Source organism: Protopterus annectens, chromosome 13.part0 (assembly GCF_019279795.1).
Source record: "Protopterus annectens isolate FY-2018-M chromosome 13.part0, PAN1.0, whole genome shotgun sequence".
Classification (NCBI taxonomy): domain Eukaryota; kingdom Metazoa; phylum Chordata; order Ceratodontiformes; family Protopteridae; genus Protopterus; species Protopterus annectens.
Genome location: NC_056747.1, coordinates 895,803,313 through 895,825,530, shown reverse-complemented (window position 1 = coordinate 895,825,530; position 22,218 = coordinate 895,803,313). Strand labels below are relative to the sequence as shown.

At 39.0% G+C, this 22,218-nt stretch overlaps 1 protein-coding gene across 7 annotated transcripts in view; it reads right to left on the bottom strand.

Annotated features, from left to right (window-relative positions):
* KSR1 (kinase suppressor of ras 1) overlaps window positions 1-22,218 on the bottom strand; it is a 1,687,803-nt gene that overhangs the window by 321,421 nt on the left and 1,344,164 nt on the right. The window lies entirely within an intron of this gene.

Sequence of the window (22,218 nt, the reverse complement as noted above, 5' to 3'; positions counted from 1 at the left end):
AGCAAGCTGGACTGAACCTGACACACCTACTGGGAGGAGCAGGTGAGAATAATGCCCAGATCCAAAACCCTTAAATACTCTGTCTAGCACCTGCTAATCAGTAAGTTTGAAGCAGAACTCTGCTCCCTGAAATAAATACTGTGGACTACAAACACAACAATGTCATCAACTGGCTGCACTACCTGATGATTTGACTGAGATTCTACTAACCCATTTCAAACTCCCAAACAGGTAAAGAAGCTAACATCCAGCAAACCATCAACACTACTAACAAAGGATCCCGAATGTTAAGGTACACCAAAGGCACAGACAAAAAGGCTGGACACGCTCAGTTAAAAAAAATGCTTTTCTACTTTATCACATTGACACTGATGGGAACACATATGTATTAAGCTGTCAATTGGACTTCTGCCTCTTCTGTGCATATCTTGTTTTTTTTTTCTTTTGTAAGACTGAGTACCTGTGCAGTTGCATTTGTTGTATATTAACATATTTGCTCCTATAGAACAGATTTTAAAGAATTGTACTGTAGCAAACTTTGTTTCATTTCTACATTCTGAAAACAAAACCTTTCTCTGCAAAAAAACAAACAAAAAAAAAAGACTTGTATAACACATGCCACTGCAGCGAGTACAGTTTATGAGAAAATGTACTTTTTTTAGCTTCTGCCTCTGGAAAATGAATAGTATATTTTTGCATAGCTTACAAGTCACGTGGTACACTATAGCAATGCTATAAGAACAATACAACAGTTCACTCCATTCTGGAAAACTCAGATACTATATTATCTGATAGAATCTGTGATCACACAGGGTGAAAGGTAAAAAAAAAACAAAAAAAAAAAAAAAAAAACAGAAGACATTATTAAAAAACAAAACTACAGCTTGTGTAAATGCCGTTTAAGTTTTTGTTATTATATTAAAGCTTTACCGAACATAAATGTGCCCTTTAACTCTATAGAATTCTAAGGATCAAGTCCAAGGTACCAAGTAGTCAAAACCAGCCAGGAGAGTCCATAAACAGATTTTAAGAATGAATAAAACACATGAACGCAGCCACATAAAACATAGCGTTTTCGTTTTAAAACTTCATCGGATGTGGATCCAACAGTCAAACTCAGAGTTATATAGCATTCTAACAAGCAAATGACCAATACAAAAAGACAAATTGTTAAGACATCATTATCATAAAACTCATGAATATTCATCACAAACCATGTTAAAAGAACAAAAAGACTTCTTAAAATCAACTTAAAAAATTGATAATTTTTAAATGTATTTTAGCATTTGTAAGCTGATTTTAAGAAGACTTTTTGTTCTTTTAACATGGTTTGTGATGAAAATTCATGAGTTTTATGATAATGATGTCTTAACAATTTGTCTTTTTGTATTGGTCAGTTGTTTGTTAGGATGCTATATAACTCTGAGTTTGACAGAAGCTGTTTTAGTACTAGGGAAAACCCATTCTGGAGTTTTGGGGTTTCATGGGGTGACTCAACAACAAACCCTAGTCTGCACTTGTCTGCAAACTTTGTTAACTAGAGGGCTTAGCTCTCTTTTTTGAGATATGAAAAATAAATAAAAAATGAGAAGTCCCCCCACTGAGGCCTGAGGGACACTGCTTGCCATTTTCATACTGTTTGATGAGGACACACAACTCACACTGTGTGGGTTCTGTGTTTCAGCTAGTTTGCTATCCATCTTACCATACAGAAGTTGATCTATAAAGCATTTAGCTTGTGCATGATTCAAGCATAAGGGAATGTGTTGAAGATCTTGGCAAGATCAAGGCATACCACACTGCACCTAATAATAATGACCCTTTTTCTTGAAAGGAGGATTTGCATTTGAATCAAAATCATCCTCCAGTCTGTCAGAACATTTCAAACTACTTAGGAAAATAAATTTATTAGAGAAACATGTTGATGGGACTTCCAAGATGGATGTACATTGAAAAATAGGTTAATTATAGTTCTCCCTTTGAAACTGCTAAAAAAATCCAGTAAAAGTTATCAAACTGAGTTAAATTCAGTTCATTGACAGTAACCCACTGCCCAAATGTCAGCAAAGACCTTAATATGTCTGTCTATCTTTATTAAATCAAGCAACTCTTCTCTTAGATCATTTTCTTCTAAATGGAGAGCACATTCTTTGTTCTCCATTTTCTGTGGGCATTCTACGGAGAGTTCCAGAGCTTATTTTGCCACATTCTCTTCAGTTTCATCCTGTGTCATCCATTGTTCTTTCATATGGGAGATCACTGGCCTATCATTCCACAACACTGACTGCGTAAGAGTTGCTACAGTTTCCTGTTCCTTCCCCTTGCTGTGCAACTCCATCTGAACTTTTGTACTGGTTTCCTATGTAAGGATAAGTATCTTCATATGGCAACTGATCAGATATTTCCTGCTCCATTGGTTTCTACTTAATTCGGGGATTCATTGCTCTATTCTCCTGTGACGTTATCAGAATTAAATTTTCACCACTAAATCCTTTTACTTCGCAGGTTATTAGGGTTGCCAACCTTCCGTTTCTTCTAGACTAGCCGGAAATCAAACTGATTCTCCGGTTGTCCGGAAAACATTGTACAAACTCCGATATTCTGTTTCAAAAAGGAAACAGACTATCAGAGTTTGTAAATCGGCTGATCTACTATGCTTTTTTTTTTTTTTTTTTTACAGAAAAGCATAGTAAATCAGCCAAAAGCAGGCAGCAGGAATAGAAAAAGAGGGCATTCCTTGCCGAGTGATGTCACTGTGACATCACAAAATGGGAAGAATGTGGGTGGGGAGGTGTGGGATGGGCGGGGTTACTGATGATGCGAAGGGTGTGGCTTTACTCCGGTTTTAGCCACGATGAAAGGTGGCAACCCTACAGGTTATCCATAACCTCAGTTTCTACTTCTTTAGGTTTTCCATTACTAATCCTCTTTTCTACTTTTCCTCTTTGTTTTCTTATTTTTTGTATTGTAATTTTTTTCATATCCTGATGCCTTTGCCTGCAGTTCTCTTCAAATGTCTTTGCTGCTGCTCTTTTTGCATTGATTATTTTTGCTTGGTTCTTTGAATAATTATTGCACTATATTAAATGTATTTATCTCCTCTTTCACTGTATATGTACATACAGTGGATATAAAAAGTGTACACACCCCTGTTAAAATGCCAGTTTTTTGTGATATACAAAAATGAGACCACAATAAATCATTTAAAAACTTTTCCCACCTTTAATGTGACCTATAACCTGTACAATTCAATTGAAAAACAAAAAAAATCTGTTAGGTGAAAAACATAAAAAGTAAAAAAAAGTAAAATAAGCTGGTTGCATAAATGTACACAGCCTTAAAATAATACTTTGTTGAAGCACCTTTTGATTTAATTACAGCATTTCCCTAGTGATGTGGACATCCTCCAACAGGGTCTCACTCAAACAAATGACTGGTCCCAGAAACATGGCTTCAAACTGAATGCCAAAAAATGCATCATCATCCCCTTTGGGGAGAGTGATGTCCCCACAATGTATCACATTAATAACAAGGTCCTAAACAAGCAATCAATTGTAAGGGACTTGGACGCCTAGGTTGATAGCAAACTGATTTTTGACCAACATATTGCCTTCATTGCATCCCACACCTCCCCACCCACATTCTTCCCATTTTGTGATGTCACAATGACATCACTCGGCAAGCTTTGTACATGGCACTACTCATTAAGTAAGGGCATCTCATCCAGGGACAAGGAGGTCACAACATCTCTGTATTCTTCCCTTATAAGACCCATTATTAAGTAGAATGCCCCTTTTGGCATGCACCTCACAAAACACATGCAGTAGCTGGACAGACCACAGAGGCTCCTCATCAGGAGAATCCAGAGCCTTAAGCATCTACCCTACACAGATAGGCTAAAGGCCCTGTTCTTCTACTCAGTCTCATACAGACTCCTGAGAGGTGACCTCTGTCTGGCATACAAAGCAATCTCAGACCCCGCCTTGATGGGACTGCTGCATATCCGCAAGTCATGTTCCACTCGAATAACACACATGCAAGACCTCAACGTGGTCTGTGACATCAATGGGACTTGTTGGCAGGAAAGATGCGTGTCCCGGAGACTCCCCCCTTCTGTGGAATAGACTCCAAGTCAAGCAGAATATCTCATTGGCCCTTTTTAGGCACAACCTGGCTAACTGGATGGGGAACAGAAAATACATCTCTGGGATTCCACCTGTGTCCCTGCTGGACAGGGTGCTGACTTGTCGGAACATAGGCTAAATTCTTGGCTAGGCTCGTAAGGGCCTCAGGGCCAATAGCCTAGTAACTTCCTATGATCTTATGAAAAAAGGTAGATTTTTGTTGTTTTCCAAAGTTTGAGTTTTCAGAAAGTCAATCATATGGTCTCGACCATATGAATTTCATCTTTCAAAGTATACAGGTCATCATTCAGTTTTAGCATACAAGCTTTTGCATAATTTCTGAATATTGATGTTTGCGAAGTTGCTTCCGGCTTCAATCTTATGGAGAATGTGAATGCTTTGTGGCATTACTCTGAACTGGCCAAATGTTTGCAGAATGTCCAGATCTTTGACTCATATTTTAGTCTGTTCCTCTTGAAATTTGCGGTTTTCTGGCAAATCACTGATGATTTAAGTCACTAATTAATGATATACAGCTGTGTTTCTGACTTCATATCCTTAGGAAAATGCATGCTACTGCAAAAATCTGTTACTGTTGCAACTTTCTAAATTTATAAGAACAATATTTAAGATATATCCCTGTTTTTGTGCCCTTGCCCTCCAATTATTTTAGGCTTTGTCCAGATTTATTATGCTAACAGGTTGAGAGTTATGATTTGTGGTCTGATTTGACAGTAGAGTAAGTTACAGTTGATGGGGAGCAAAGCTGCCTCATACTGGTAATGACCAAATCTCATCACTTTTTTCATCTTCTGGTTTAAATTCACCTCTCCTTAACCATTCCTGCATCAGATCCTGATCAACAGGTTGTTCCAGGAGTTTTCTGTACTTGCAACTATATAAATATATGCCTTTTCCACATTTCTTGCCTTCTCATCTGATCCTTCTCCTTATAGTCTTTCTTTTATTTTATAGGACATTCAGTTGCTACCTGATTTTTGTCTACATCTGGTTTGATTTACATTCCTGCTTGACACGGATATGCTTCTGCTAAACTAAGCAGGGATCTTAGACTTGTTCTCCTCATGTTTTTAAAACATTTACTATGTTTGGATCATGTGAGGTTAGCAGATACATGTGGAGTTCTATGATTGCAGATTAATACATGTAATCAATTTTGAGGAGACCCATACATCCTTCAGAATGAGAAATATATATTCTTGGCATATACTGATTCTACAAGCAAATAACAAACCAGATGAAGAAAGACCAGATCTGAAGAAGTCCTACCAGTGGGTAGGATGAAAAGTGCTTTATTTCATTAAAACCTCTCATTGCTGGTTGCACCTGTGTCTTTCTGTGGTCTTTCTTCATCTGGTATATACTGATTGTTATATATCATTTGATAAGGATGACACATTTTTCTTATTTTCCTGTCTAACTGATCCAATGCCTTTTCGGGCCAGTCAATCACCTAAAACTGTAAGTTAGAACAGGAAGAGCAAATTGTTGAACAGCTTGGACTCTGTTCCTAGACAACAGGGCTGTTTTCAGTATTAAATTTAATCTTTTAAAATATTCTTTACTAAGCTTTGTTTGCATCTGTTCATGCTTTATTGTCAATCCTTCATCAACCCCCAAATATTTATGCATTCCCTCCTGCTCAACTTCCTTTACATCACATTCCTGTACTTTCTTAGTGCTGCAGCTTTCTTGCTTTAAATGTTGCTTTTGCCCATTTAACAAGACCAAATTGCATTCTTGTATCATGTGAGAAAGCTTTGACCACTTGTAGTTGTGCTCTCTGTTCCTCATCTGATAAATTATAAAATTTTAAATCATCCACAAAAAGAAGACGAGAAGTCTTTTCACTGTTGTTTTCTGGGAGCAAATTGTAACCATGACCTAATCTGTTAAGTAGACAGCTTAATGGGTTAAGGGCAAGACAAAACAGCAGTGGTGACACAGAGTCACCTTGGAATATCCCCAATTTGAATTTTTATCCCTGGGATAGTAATTTGTCCTTTATCATGGCTTAACTGCAGAGTGGTTTGCCACTGTTTCATAATCACTGTAATGCAACTGATCCATGTAGGATGTATCTTATATACCTGTAAGCACTCCTTTATACATGACTGTGGGAAGCTGTCAAATGCTTTTTTGTAATCTATCCATGCCATACTTAGATTCTTTCCCATTTTACAATTCTCCAACAGTACTTTATTTAAAACAAACGATGCTCTGTTCTTTATGACTTTCTTGTATTAGCCTTTTGTTATATTGCCACAATCGAGTTTTCTTCTATATGACTATAAAATCTGTTGACAAACAATTTATACATCATCAGAAGGCAAGTTATTGGTCTATAATTTTTAGGATGACTTGCAGGTTCACTCTGAAGGAGGAGTATCATTTTTCCTGTTAACAAGTTTGGTGTCTGGGATATGCATATAAATAGTTCTAAAGGCTAAATCTTTGTTTAAAGATGTTAATACTTTTATCCAGAAATTAGGTACTGCATCTGGGCCTGAGAATTTTCCAGTTAATAGCTTTTCTTATAGATTCATAGAGTGTTACTAGGCTAATGACCCAAGTGGCCTTTCTAAGCCTAGCCAAGTTTTCCCAAAAGAATAATGATGTCCTGCATCCAAAAAGGACATTGAGGGCCAGGCATTTATAAGATACCTCTGTCCATAAGGGACATGGGTGGCAGGCCCAGTGTAAATTTCCTATTCCCCATCCACTTGTCTTGATTGTGCTTAAGCTAGGCAACAGACATACTCAGGTTCACATGCAGTTCCATAAGTGGGGCAGTCTCATAGGAGGTTACCAGGCTATTGGCCCTGAGGCCCTTACAAGCCTAGCAAAGAGTTTATCCCCAAAAATTAACCTCAGTCAGCACCTGTCGCCCCTGACAGTGAGGGACACAGGTGGAACCCCTGGGACAAATTTGTGGTTTCCCATCCACTCATCAAGGTTGCACTTGAAGAGGGTTAGCGAGGTGTTGTGTTTGACGTGTATGGAAAGTCTATTCCAGGGACAGGGCAGCCTCTGGGAGACAAACCTGTCTCTCTAGCAGGTTTTGTTGATGTCATACATTAGATTCAAGCCTTTTGAGTGGGTAATGCGTGAGGAGTTAGATTTAAAGTTATGGAGCATCTTTAGTAAGGCAGGGACCGAGATTGCCTTGTAGGTGAGACACAGATCACCACTGAGCAGTTTGTACAATACTGAGTAGAGTGATAGTGAGATGAGCCTGTCTGCATAGGACAGGTGCTGGAGGCCATTGATTCTCTTTTGTGAGTTATTTCAGTGGCCTTTCCAGTTGGTGCAGATGTTTGGAGAGGTACATCCCAAACAGAGTGTTATACTCAATTATTGATCTAATGAGGGAGGAGTACAGAGAAGTAATAACCTCCTTTTTTCTGTATGCAATCCCTTTACTTATGAGATAAATCAAGTAAAAGTCTTTTCTGACCACTGCCACTACATGATGGTCGAATGTGAGGTTATCAACCTGAGTGCCCAGGTCTCTCACCACAGGTCATGTGCTTAGGGGGTTGCCATTGATGTGGTAATTAGTAGGGGACGTGTTTTTGGCGAATGGTATGATGACACTTTTTTACATTTAGCTTGAGGCCATGACTTTGGCACTAGTTATTAGTTGCTGTGAGACCCTCTTGCAGTATGTTAGCATCAACTGTGGAGTCAATGACAGCACCCAACTTAACAGTCTTCCACAAATATGAATAAAGCAGATTTTTACACCTTGTATTCTTTTATTCATAATTTTGTTTCAGTTTCTCTGGCTGTTACTTCATCCCATTTCATATCCTGTACATTTTAACTTCTTACTATTTTACTTCTTCTATCCATTCAGCATCCACAGGGTCTTCATAGATATTTGTCCAAAACGTGTTTACTTCTTTTTTTGGTGGTGTTTCTATTCCTTTTGGCTTGTTTCCCAATTCTCTGTAAAACTTTTTGGGCTATTAATGAATTGTTTAGTTTATACTTTTCCTTTATATTTATCAACATATCTTCTAAGTTTTTTGCAAGTGCTGATATCTTTAGTTTATTATTTTCAATAGTGTACGATAGACCCTGATCTGTTCTGATTCTGCACACTGTTTTTATCACATCTACCTTTATAAGTATTTTTGTTGATCTGTTCACTCTTCTGTACTCTTCTAAAAGTGACACTTCTTGTCTTAACTGTTTTACAGTTTTTTCTCTTTTCAGCACTTCCATGATGGCATTTAATTTCTTCCATTCCTTTCCCTTACTGCCCTGTGTTTTTGTGGTAAGACTATCTGTTGTTAATTTAGCAGCACATTAATATAGCCTATTTACTACTGTTATATTACACAAATGTTGTCAAAAGATTTAATTACTGTGTTGCTGTGTCTTTCAGTTTTAGGGGTTAGGGGTCGCCATAGCGGAACTCTGGTCCGCTAATGATTGGCAGCAGATTTTTACGTGCCGAGTTGCCAGCCCTGACGCACAACCTTCAACGAAGGTACGCCCATTCACGCATGTCTCCACACAGAATTTGTTTAAGTAGACTTCAGATATTTGGGTTTTTGTTGACATTCTGCAATCTTTTTGCTTTGATCTTAATATGTCTATCCATCTGTATTAAATCAAGCCACTCTAGTCTTAGATCATTTTCTTCTAAACTGAGAGCGCATTCTTTGTTCTCAGTTTGTTGCAGGCATTCTACAGAAAGTTCCTGAACATTTTCATGTGACATATTCTCTTTATCTGCATCATCTGTTGCTCTTTTGCATGGGAATTCACTTATCTTTCACTACACAACATTGACTGTGTCAGATTTGCCAATGTTTCTTGCTCCTTCCCATGCTGTGTAACTCAAGCTGACCTTTTGTGCTCATTTCCTACTGAGGGTTGCAGAGAATCTTCATGCAGCAAGTGATCATATGCTTCCTGTTTCGCCTTCATTTGTTTGACTCATTGTTCCATCATGCCGTGAGATAACCACTGTAGGATTTTCCACACTAAATCATTCAGTTTGCAGGTAATCCATAACTTCAGTTTCTATTTCTTTAACTTCCCCATTGCTAACCCTCTTTCCCCCTTTCTTTTCTTATTTTCCTGTTGTAAAAGCTTCTATATCCGGATGCCTTTGCCTGTATTTCTCTGCAAATATCTTTGGTGCCGCTTTTTTGTATTGATTTGTTTTGCTTTCTCCTTTGCATAAATATTGCATCATATTACATTTATTTTACTATCCCATACACACATATCTTCCTGAAATATCTCCCACTCTTCCTGTTTTCCTTACTTTTGGGGGCTAATTGTTGCATCATGCTGTGACATAACTTGTGTTGGACTTTCTACACTAAATCCTTCACTTTCCAAGTGCAGTATTCCATAACTTCAGCTTCTGTTTGTTTAACTTCTACTTTACCAATCTTCTGATTTACATTTCCCGTTTGTGGTCCTACATTTTGTGTTGAGAAAGTTTCCAAACCTGGATGCCTTTGCCTGTATTTTGCTGCAAATATCTTTTGAACTGCTTTTTGTATTAATTACTTTGGCTTTCTCCTTTGCATAAATATTGCATCATTATCAGATCTCTCTCTTTCCCATGTCCATGTTAATTTTTGTATGCCTTTCAAAAATCTCTCGTTTTTTTGCTTTATATTTTTTGCACTTCCTCGGTTGATTCTTTTTTTCAAACGGCCCAAAGTTTCTTTGTATATATAATGGTTTTCATGGATCTGTTCTATTAATGAACACAAAATACATTTGAAGGTTTTGACAGTTTTTCTTGTGTAACTATTTTTCTTTCCTCTAATTTCTCTCAATTTTTTGAATATCTTCTATCTGGAAATTCTGGGCTTCTTGTATAATAGTAACACATAATTTCTTTCTTATCCTCAGCAGTCTACTCTATCACCTTTATGGCTCTCTTCTTGCCTAGCAGTTTCTGTGGACTACTACTTCCTTTTACAATGGAGGGGGTATCCTCCCCCTCAGCCTGGCCTAACTCAGTTGTTGGAATGCTTGTGTCTTGAAGATTCTACACTGTCATTTTTTCCAGTCGTGGAGCCAGTGCACACGAGGATCTGGCACTTTTTAATCCTAGGACTTTTGTACCCAGTTGTCTTTTTTTTTATTTTTAACCTACTTCTGTCCACGTATACAATGCTATATAAAATACATTGTATACATCAATGTCATACCTAGTAAAGAATAGCTTATTTAAAGAGAAGCTCATTGCTAACAAGTATCCTACCTTTTCATACTTTCCACTATAGCTGTTTTTGGTTATTATGTGGTGCTGCGGTAACATTGTCGCCTCACAGTTAGACGTTGCCTGTTCGATTCTCAGTTAGAGCGTCTTCTGTGTGGCGACATGCATGAACGGGCGTTCCTTCGTTGAAGGTTGTGCGTTACGCCCGGCAAGCTAGCACGTAAAACTCTACTGCCAATCATTAGCGGACCGGAGTTCCGCTGTGGCAACCCCTAACTGGGATAAGCCGAAAGACACAAACAAACAATATGTATTTCTGGATCCCAACATGTTCTGGTTCACAAATTTCTGAGGAAAGCAATTTCATGCATCTTTGAATCACTAGAAGAAATCCTCACAGAGGTTACCAGGATAATGGCCATAGAGCCTTTTTAAGCCTAGCCATTTGTGCCCCAATTTTCATAACTGTCAATGCTCAAGGCCTAGAATGACTTTGGTGTATGCCTGTACCTTAGAGCATCTGCAAACTGCTGCTGTCCATAAAGGCCACAAGTGACAAGCAGGGGTGAATTTATGATTTCTCATCCATTGGTCCAAATATCATTCGAATAGGCTTGAAGAAGAATCCTCTTTCACATAAATGTGGAGTCTGTTCCAGAGAAAGGGTAGTCTCTCAACCACACACCTGTTCCTCCAACATGTTCTGCTCATGTCACAAACAAGGTTTAGATCCTTACATCGGGTAATTCTTGTGCTGTTTGTTTTGTGAATGTGTAGCAGATCCATCAGGGATGGATCAGAGAATGCCTTGTAGGTTAGGCATAGATCACCCCCCCTCCCCAGTAGTTTGTAGTAAACTGACTACAGGGATAAGGCTTTGAGATAGTCCACACAGGACATGTTATTTACACCCTGTATACTTTTAATGAGGAATCTCTGTAGCCGCTATAGTTGTTGCAAATGCCTGGTCAGGTGCACGCAGAAGAGTACACTGTACTAAATTACTGGTCTAATGAGGGCTGAGCATAGTGGGACTATGATCTCTTTAGATCTGGATGCCATGCCATACTTTATAACTTGCACCACATAGAATGATGTTTTGACCACCGTAGACACATGGTAATCAAAGTTCAGGTTACTATCAGCCTGAGTCAAGTCCCTTGCACTGGGTCTTCTTCTCTTGGGAGAGTGTTATTAATGTTGTAATTTGCAGGGGTGGTCATTTTCCCAAAAGGTATAAAAATGCATGTTTTTGTATTGAGTTTTAGGCTATGGTTCTGGCACCAGTTAATTGGCTCTCAGACCCTCCTCAAGGACATTTACTTCTTTGGAGGAAAAAATCAATGCACCCACCTTGCAGTCATTAGCAAGTTTGGTCATCCAAAGACCCTCCATATTTGCTATGACTTCAGAGAAGTATATTCCAAACAGGTGAGGTCCAAGTTCTGAGCCCTGCTGAATATCACTAGTAGCAGGCCTGTTGGAAGTGGATTCCCCCACCCTAACTTTGTGTGTCCTATCTGTGAGCCATTTGACTGAGGCAAAAATCTGGACATTCTGCGAACATCTGGGCAGTTGAGAGGTATGGTCTGACATTCTTTCAGAAAGTGGTATAATTCTTTATTCTATTTACAATTTTCTGTTTGTGCCTTGCACCATGGAGCTCAGGTTGCGAATCAAAAGGGTCTGTCAGCCAACTACTTGCATAGTTATCAAGTTGCAATTAATAAGTAAACAAACAGCTGAATAAATAATGGAAATAAAGTAAATGATTTCAGACAGTGGTTAAGTTTAATTCATGGTACCTTGGAAAGTACAGCACACATGTATTTGCTGTTTTCATTACTTATTTAAATACACAATTAAATGTTTGTTTACAGGTACCGTGTTATGTGTGTATATAGTTGGTAGTCTTACAGGACATAAAACATAGTGGGGGGTATTCAGAAAGGAAAAATAGCATAGTGCAGTAAATGCTGTCATGCAAGGCATGTACAATTCAGAGATATCTGTAGCACAATCATGGTAGTATGAAAATTAGTGTTGTAAGTAGTATATACTAATGACCATATAAAAACATTCAAATAAGACTAATTATAGAAATACATTCATCAATAAACTGATGTTTTTGTCTGCATATATATTCTATATGCAGCACAGACATTTGTAAGATACTTGGTAATTATTACGTTGATAAGCTCTTATACTAGGCATGCAGTTCAAAAGACCATTGAGAAGCATAGCTAGCTAAGCCCGAGCACTGTCGAGTGAGTTATGCTCCATGGACAAGAAACACCATGCTATATACCCTAAAGAGGATTTAAAATTTCCTGGCTATTCATCCAGAATACTACTGAATACAGACCATATGTAGTACTGCTTGACATTCATGGCAAGTTTATTCAGTAAGTACAGGATTCCTTGGGATAGAAATCTGTTGTGCCAGCCATGTTCTATTTCTGCGTCTATAAAAGATTACAGTCTTTGTTGTCAGTGTTCATGGTGATGTGTGTTTTACATAGCTGTAAGAGGTCAAGCAGGGTGGAAAGGCTCACCCAGACTCTACTACACTTTGCTGTGAGGGAAAGGTTAGTTTGCTTTTTATTTGTTGTATTACTTTATTGTCGTTTTCTATTTTGAATACTGTGATTTGTTTTATTTACCTAGTGTTTTACTTGTATTCTGCTTTTAACTGCATATTAAAAGTTGAAAAGAGACCACAGCTCTGTCTCTTGTGAGTCAGGCAGAATTTTTTTTTCCCCACCCGGTTACTGTAGTGTTCTTAAACACCACTGTCTTTCTAGTTGCCATCCCCTTATGTTAATTTGACCATATATCTCATTTCCTCTCTGGCTTCTGTAAGTAGGCACAAAATTATCATTTTGTGAAATCACTCCCCTTCAACTAATTAAATTTATTGGCCATCCTACTGTATTCCATAGTACCAGAATACAAAAGTGACCACCCCCCTTTCAATCTCGCTGTTTTTAAAATAGTGACTTTCCACTAAAACTTACCATTTTAGACAGGTAAAACTTAAGTTACCTACTTTCACATCTAACTCCTCTAGTACACACTGCAGTGTTTAGGATAAACCATTTTTTTCATCTTACCTTTAAGCATCCCTGGGACTAGCACTTGCTTTAAAACCTGCTGGAAAGCACTAGGAACTCTTAAACTGATACAAGCACTCAACTCTCCTTGTTAATAAGGAGAAATTAATCATAGGCACTAAACAGCCTATAACTGCAAAGTACCTTGCTAAGGTACCTTAAAAAAAAAAAAACACCAAACCAGGCATGTCCAAGGGTCAGCTTCCGGTGCTTTCTCCTGTCCACCTAGTGAATCTAGCCATACTGGGGCAATGCAGCAATTGCCTCATGTACACAGACACAGAGAGATGCACTTACATAGCCAAACTGGAAGCAAAGCTCTCTCCACCCAAGATTGTGCTAGACAGTCAAGATTGGAAGGTTAACACCTGCACTACACCTCAAGCAGCATGTAGCCCTTCCAAACCCACACCACCAACACGAACACATAGCAACACTAAACCCACATATGTAGAGGCCCTTAACAGTAACCTGGCCAAGGAAGAAGGACCTCCGAAGCTGAAACGCAAACAAACACCAGTCACAACCAAAGTGTCACATAGCTCACAACACCAGTGTGCTACCTAACAACAGCCCCTAAGGCAGGAAAACGTACCCAACACTTTAGTCATAGGTGACTCTATAGTCAGGCACACTGATGTCCCACTCACCAGGTTGAACAAGGAGAAAATTACAGTCAGCTGCCTGTTCTGTGCCAGGATTCGGCACATAACACATGCACTCAAGTCACTCCACAACAAGTACAAATATGACTCTGTCCTTGTCTATGTTGGAGTGAATGACTTGAGACGTACCTCCCTGGACTATATGAAAAGAGACATGGAAGAGCTCTCGGATCAAGTGGCCCAGGCAGGTATGACCCTAGCCCTGAGTAGAGCATCTTGCCTTCACCCAGAATGATACCACAGTATAAGGACAAAATGATTGACTTCAACAACTGGCTAAGCTTCTGGTGTCATTCAAAGGGGATCCAGTATCTGTCTGCCTGGGATGAAATGATTGGCAGACCACAATGTTTTGCCAGAGATGGTCTGCACCTGTCGCCCATGGGATTCAGGTTACTGGCTAAGGCTTTTGCCATCCTTACAGTGCCTTTTTTAGGCAAAGTTCAAAGGACAAAACCACCACTGTAACAGGTACAAGCATGCAAAATCTGAAGGGAATGCTACTCAATGCTAGAAGTCTAACCTCAAAATGCACTCTCTCGAGGCACTCCTATAAATGGAGAACATCGAAATCTGTGCAGTAACTGAGACCTGATTCAAGGCTCCAGAGAGCATCCCTGCAATACCAGGCTACAACTCTTATCACACTTTTCGGCCACCAAACCAGGACCGAAACACTAAAGGTGCAGAAAAAAACTGTTGCAGAAAAGAGAAAAATCCCAGGATGCAAAAAACTCCCTTACCAGCTTCAGTAAGAAGCTGAGAGCCATCATAAAATCCTCCAAAGCTACTTACGAAAATAAAATTGCCAAACATTCCAAAGACAACCACAAGGCATTCTATAGCTATGTCAATAATCTAAATGGCAATGCTCATATCTGCTCTGTGCTACAACAGAATGGCATTAAATATACTGATCCCAAGGATATTTCCAATATCCTGGCAGACTGATTCAGTGCAAATTTCACCCCCCTCTCACCCCTAAAAGGGCCCATCTCAATACTGAAAGATTGCCAAATTCTGGTAATTATGGCCACACAGGTAAAAAACGCACTCTACAAAGCTAAGAATACACCATCCATGGGACCAGATGACATCCCAGGCTGTGTACTACATAAACTACAGAATGAACTGGCACCTCACTTAAGTGTTATGTTTAATCATAGCCTCACCTCAGGCTTCGTGCCCACTGAGTGGAGCACAGCTACAGTTATCCCACTCCACAAGGGGGGATCCACCTTGGATCCCGGGAACTACTGCCCCATCAGACTGATGAGCCTGATCTGCAAGGCCATGGAACGTATTACGGAAATTATAAACAAAGACATTGGCTACCTTCAAAGACAGGACCCCATGCAGTTTGGGTTCGTGAAGGGACGATCTTGTCTCCTGAACCTGATGACATCTTCGAATCAGTCTCCAGAGCCATGGACAAGGGTAAGGTGGCCCACACAGCCTATCTGGACATCGCTAAGGCCTTCTGCACCATCCCCCACTCTGGAATCACAGATAAACTTACTAAGATGGGCATTAATCCTTACGTCACTCGATGGGTTGCCAACTGGATTACTGACAGAACCCAGACTGTAAAAGTAGCCGACTCCAAATCTAGCTCCACACAAGTGGAGTACCTCAGGGTTCAGTCCTGGGACCGCTCTTGTTTGGCATCTACTTCTCTGAAGTACAGGCCAACACTAAGGGACTCTGGCTAACAAAGTTCGCAGATGACTGCAAACTGGGAGCCATTACTGAATCCCCAAATGATGTGGATATTCTACAAAAGGGCCTTACAGAAACAGATACTTGGTGCCACAGCTGTGGCTCAAGCTTAATGCCAAGAAATGTATAGTTATCCCCTTTGTGAAAAACCATGTACCCATGAATTACCAAATAGGTGGCAGTACACTAAACACTGAAAGTGTGATAAGAGACTTAGGGACACAGGTGGACAGTGGTCTCACCTTTGATAACCATGCCGCCACAACAGTCAGGAAATCCTTCTATGTGGCACACCTCATCACTAAGGGCTTTTCATCCAGAAAAAAGGAGGTAACTGTCCCACTGTACTCATCCCTCATTACAGCCATTATAGAGTACAATGCCCCATTTGGTATGTACCTCTCAAGACATCTACAACAACTGGAAAGGCCGCAGAAATATCTCACTAAAAGAATCACAGGCCTAAAGCAGATGCCCTATGCTGACCATTTAAAAAAACTCCACCTATACCCTGTCGCATATCATCTACTCTGAAGCGATCTCTGCTTAACATACAAGGCCAAGTCAAACTCAGAGCTGTTGGACATGCTACACTTAAAGAAATCCCAATCCCTCAGAGACACATGCTCCAGGGATCTAAACCTTGTCATCACAATGAACAAAACATGCTGGAGGGATAGGCTCCTGACCCAGAGACTCCCCATACTCTGGAATAGACTGCCCATACATGTCAAGCAGAGCACCTCCTTGGCTGTCTTCAAAAGGAACCTTGACGATTGGATGGGAGATAAGAAATTCACCCAGGGGATCACATCAGTCACCCTGCTAGACAGGGGTCCAGAGAAGTAAATATTGTGGGAAGAAATATCCAGGGAATTGTTATGGCTAGGCTTGTATAGGCCCTAGGGCCAATAGCCTAGCAGCAACCTATGAACCTATTTCCATCTTGATAAGGGGGTAATCTAATCAACACAGCCATCTCAGTCACAAAAGAGGCAAGTTTGAGAAAAATTCTGAGAATTCCGATATTAACCAGGAAGTATTCCACTAAAACAATTACGCACACTGCATACAAAGGTTTAATAAAATACACGCATTAACATTTATCCAGCATATACAAATTTGACAGACATTCAAGAATGCCAAGAAATGCAGGTCTGTGATTTTACAACCACGTGATTATAAACTTAAGACTACATATTGCATGCATACTTATGCATATAAATGGGAAAAGATGGGGAAATATAGAGACTGCATTTTCCTCAACTTTCAAATGGTAACCAGCGTAACTCTACTGCAGTCAAATATTAAGGAAAGGAGTAAAAGCTCCAAAAATTTTACCCCAATGCAGGGAAGAAAAAAGAAAATAAATTCAGCTGGATGGAATCAGTATTATACAGTTACTGTGTGATTCCTAAAAAGTGTCAGCTAATGGGAAATACTTTTAGTACAATAACAAGCTTCAATTTCAAAGGTGTCTGACATTTTTATTAAAACGTTACAAGATTATATTCTTCTAAAACATTAGGACATTTGCAACTCAATGGGATTGTTTCTAAGATGCAATGCTGTCTTGTGAAATGAGGGAAACTGATTATAAATGTATGTCTGCATGAGTACATGCACTAATAAACAACACTATTGCTGACCATATAAAAATAATTTCCAGGGAAGGAAAAAAAAAGCATGTAGCAACAAGAATTAATCAAAAACAAACAAAAGAAAATACAATTGCTTAGGTTGGGGTAGTCATTTGACTAGGTTTTACAAAAACAAGCACATACTAAAGATGTAATTTCACTGCTGCAAAGGCTGCAGATCTGAGTGTGACAAGACAGCATCTCTGGCTGAAGCTTAACCAATCAGTCATTTAACTAATCTAATGCCCTATGGTTTGGGGAAGGAAAATACAAAAGGACAAACTGTAAATTCTTAGCACTTTCAATAATAACCTTTCCCCACTGAAGTTTGTGAAATATGACCTGCAGTATGCTAACAATCTTCTCTGAAAACCCTGCTTCTGTGTGAACATGTGACTTACACAGCACCAAAGTGTAAACAAAGTACTCTAGCAAGCAAACAATTTTAGAAATGAGACAATGCCCCTTCAAGCACTCCATCATATAAAATAGCTACTTGAGAACATGTCTTTTCCTGACTAGATCCAGCATTATGGAAAAGATTCCCACCTAAATTACGGGGTCTGGAAACTCTCACTGAGTTAAGGGAAAGGCCTTCTCCAAACACTTGATCAAGGAAACTGAGTGTAAGTTCTTTAGGGTCAGTGGTTAACCTCAACATTTGCTATCAAACAACATACTACCATCCAGCAAGTCACCATGAAACGCTGACTTTTAACAGCATGCTACTGCCAGCATGACAGTCTTTCCCTGCTTGTTTCCAAAATGCTGTCATGCTTGTTTTCTAAAACTGACTTTATGTATATACTGCAAATATTGTAAACAACTTTGGTTTTACTGTTAACTCAATCTCTGCAAGATTTCTCTGTACATTAGACTCTGTAACAAGCATACAGATCTGCAGCAAGAATATGTTTGTTCCAAGACCCTTTAAAAAAGAAACGATTTTGCCTTTGGTCTTATGTACTTTACGCTTAACTATTCATATTGTTTGCTATTTGTTTCTGTACTTTTTGGTTGTGACAATGGGCCTTTGGACCAGCCCACCTACCAAGTTACCAAATTGAAAACAGATAAATATAGGTGAGAAATGAGTTGGGCTCTGATTAATGGACTGAAACTTCCATAAGCAGCACTCCTCCAACTGTCCTCTCAACCAAAGACGGAGTTTGCCCACAGCCACACACTGCTACGTGTAACTAGTACAGAATCAAAATAAATGCTGGGATTGTCCCTTTTAAATGACATAAGCACTGTGACTGTCTACCTCTGTTTACTTAAGATATCTACTTCGGTATATGCAGCATGGGTCCGTGACCCTATTCAGCTCAGAGCACTTTACATACTAATCTTTAAGTAAAGAAATGTTTCTTTACTAAACATAAATAAGCAAATAAACAAACAGTCCATGGTGACTTTATGGAAAGCAAACACAGCTTTCTGCATGTTGCCTTCCAATAATTCACTGGGACAGCAACAAGTAATATACCTGGAAATAATAAATGGCATGGTGAACAGTTACAGACTCCTGTCTTGTGAGCTAAGTCTTTTTTTAATTATACCAGACAACTGGATATGGGCAGTTAATGGATGGCTAGGAGACAGGAGCACTGAGTGTTTCTGTGAAATGGAGCCAAATCATTTTTTAAATGCAGTCAAACACCCGAGATGTGTACATAGCAAAGTAGCCATAATTGCTGTCATGGGTACAGAAGTTGCTAGTGGATAAAACACAGCTGACTGCTCTCATTTGGTTAATTATTTTGAACTGGCTTTGCAGGACTGATGTCATTTGCATTAGGTAGCATTTCTTTTTTATCACAATCAAATGTCTGAGGTGTACACAGTCAGCAAAGTGAATATAAATGTTAAGTGGGCTGGGGCTGTCTATAGATGAAGGTAACTTACACCTTGTTGCCATTTACTCAGTATAAATAGTCTGACCTCACAGGGCTAGAATGCATTTGTGTGAAATAAGCTGGATTACTTTTGTCTCTGGTTATAATTTGTGTGAAACAAAGCTGAAACTCTCCCTGACTTCACACAGTGTTCCAGATTTTTTCCTCATATTTTGAGTCTGTTCCTCATAAAAGTTGTTTTTTTTTGTCAAATCACTGAGGATTTCAGTCTCTAAATAATCGCAGACATGTGAGTTTCAGACTTCACGTTCTTCATAAAATGCATGGTAACACAAAAATATTATTTTGGCAACTAAGTATTTAGGAGCAATATTTAAAATCTGGCCCTGATTTTGGGCCTTTGTTCCTCATTAGTTTTGGTTTTGTCCCCAATTCTTGCACAACCAAATGAGCTATACACAGCAAAGTGGCTGTAACTGATTGGAGTGGGGACTGTTTGTGGATGAAAGTAATGTACTCTTCTTCATGTTTACTGAGATTAAACAGTCTGGATTCACAGCACTAGTTGTGCATTTCTGTGAAATATTTTGGAATATTTTACTTTATGGCTACTGTTTCTGAAATAAACTTGAAATACATTACCATGTTCATAATTACTTATTTATTTTCTACCACAAACATACATGTAAGGTGTACATAGTCAACAATGGGACTATATTTGCAGGGTATGGGGTCTTCTGCAGATGTAAAAGACTAATCTTGCTGTCATGATTAAGTTAACAAGTCATTAATCTTGCACTACAGGACTAGTGTGCATTTGAGTAAAACAAGATGAAATGTTTTACTGCGATTACTTTTAATCACAGTAACGTTGCTTGTAATTAGTGAGTATAGACATTGCTGTATTATAATGACAGCTGTTTAGTGGTCCTTTGTACTTTTTTCTTATTAGTTAATAAACTTTGTTTCACTTACTGATGGAAAATGTTCAAGACTACTACAATTTATAACAAATGCACACAAAATGTATTAATAAAACAATCATGTAGGTGAGGATATACTTAAAACAATGAAGATAAACAAAACAGAGCATTTATTTGTAGTCTAAAAAAGCATGTTGGGGAAGTGGCACCTATGGCCCAAGGTACCCTTAATTCACCACTGGCAGGCAGCTTCATACAAACTTAGTGAATATACACTTGAAAACAAAGTTATGAAATTTACAACTTTCATCCTAAATTTCTTTAATGTCATTTCATCAGAGTTGGTTATATTTTCTTTCCTTTTAGCAGCTCCAAAACCCAAAGGTTATTTTTCAGTCATGGAACTGAACAATCTTTATAACCAAAAGTCAGATTGTGTCAATACTCATATTATCAAATGGCACACCGTCTTTACCATTTGTTTTCTCTATCAAGAAAAGGATGTACTTAAAATTTCATCAAAATATAAGAAATTGAATCTGCGTTTCGTTCTGTACATTTTGTACAGGGAGATCTAAACTTTACGTTCTTCTATACTGTCAACGTCACACTTTCATCTCTAACTTACTCTGATAGCTTATTTTATAAGTGAAAAATATATCACCAAACATTACACCCAAAGTAATTCAGCAGTGGGAAAGCTGGGAGTTATTTGATATGAAAGCAGGTAAAAGTACCTGAGAAACTGAATTCTCACTTCTAGACACCAACACTTGTTAGTGCAAAGAACAATTTTGACTGTTAAATATTGCACATTTACTCTCATGTACATAATCTGCCAGTAAGAGGCAGGACTGAACACATACTGCTATGAACACTGCAACATCATTTCATCACTGAGACCAGAAGGAGATAACCTGTGAATGCAGTCTGTCATGTTGGCAGAATTAGCATCTTTCAGGTGATCTATATGCTTTTTTCACCCTTGCCTTCCAAATATCCAAACCTTCTTAAACAAGTCAGTTGTTTCGCATTCAATCAACTACTCTGCAAGCCTATTACAGGCATTATTAATCTTTCCATAAAGTAATGCTTCATTAACTGAAGAACGAATCAAGTTTCCATTGCTTTGAATCAGTGCTGGTAAATATTCACCCATTCCTCTTTTTGTTTTCTTCCCGCAACTAACCCTAGCGCCTCCTAATACCAGGTTTATAATACCAGTCTTCCCCAGACTCACCCTGACTCATGTCTGGGGTTGGTGAAGAGATCAAAGACAATGATAGATGGAGTATGTCCTAAGACCCCCACCTCCATAGCAGCCTTGCAAACTCCACAATCTCAGTCTTCGGAAGGTGCATGTGCTCTTTCTAGCAAATGCAACCTCCAGACCAAGAACTATCTTGCTTGCAGAGTAGAGCTCACCAGGCTCTCAGTGTTGTTACTGCAGCAAGTCTAGGCAGCCTTTCTCCTGCCAGGATGGTCAAGCCAGTGTTTGTTGTTCACTCCCATTCTCCCCCACCCAGTCCCTTCAGTGTCCATGCTGCAAGGTGGATACAGGTCATCTGGGGCACAGTAAGTTTTTTACTCATATACACAATTGATCTGGACTCCCCCCTCATTCTATATGAGCATTACTCCTTCACAGTCAGTATTCATAACTGGATGAACAAATGAGCAAAGCTCAAGTATGTTCATCCCAATTCTGCATTTTTATTTTTCTTACCTTGGTTTGATCTCCAGAACTGCATGCAATGCTCCAAACTTGGCTTCTCAAGTGATATACAGAAGAGAATGGTAATGTCCCTGCTTTTGCATTTTAATCATGTGAAAATGCATCCCAATACTGTACTAGCCTTGGCTAATGCATGAAAATGCATCCCAATACTGTACTAGCCTTGGCTAATGCATGAAAATGCATCCCAATACTGTACTAGCCTTGGCTAATGCATGAA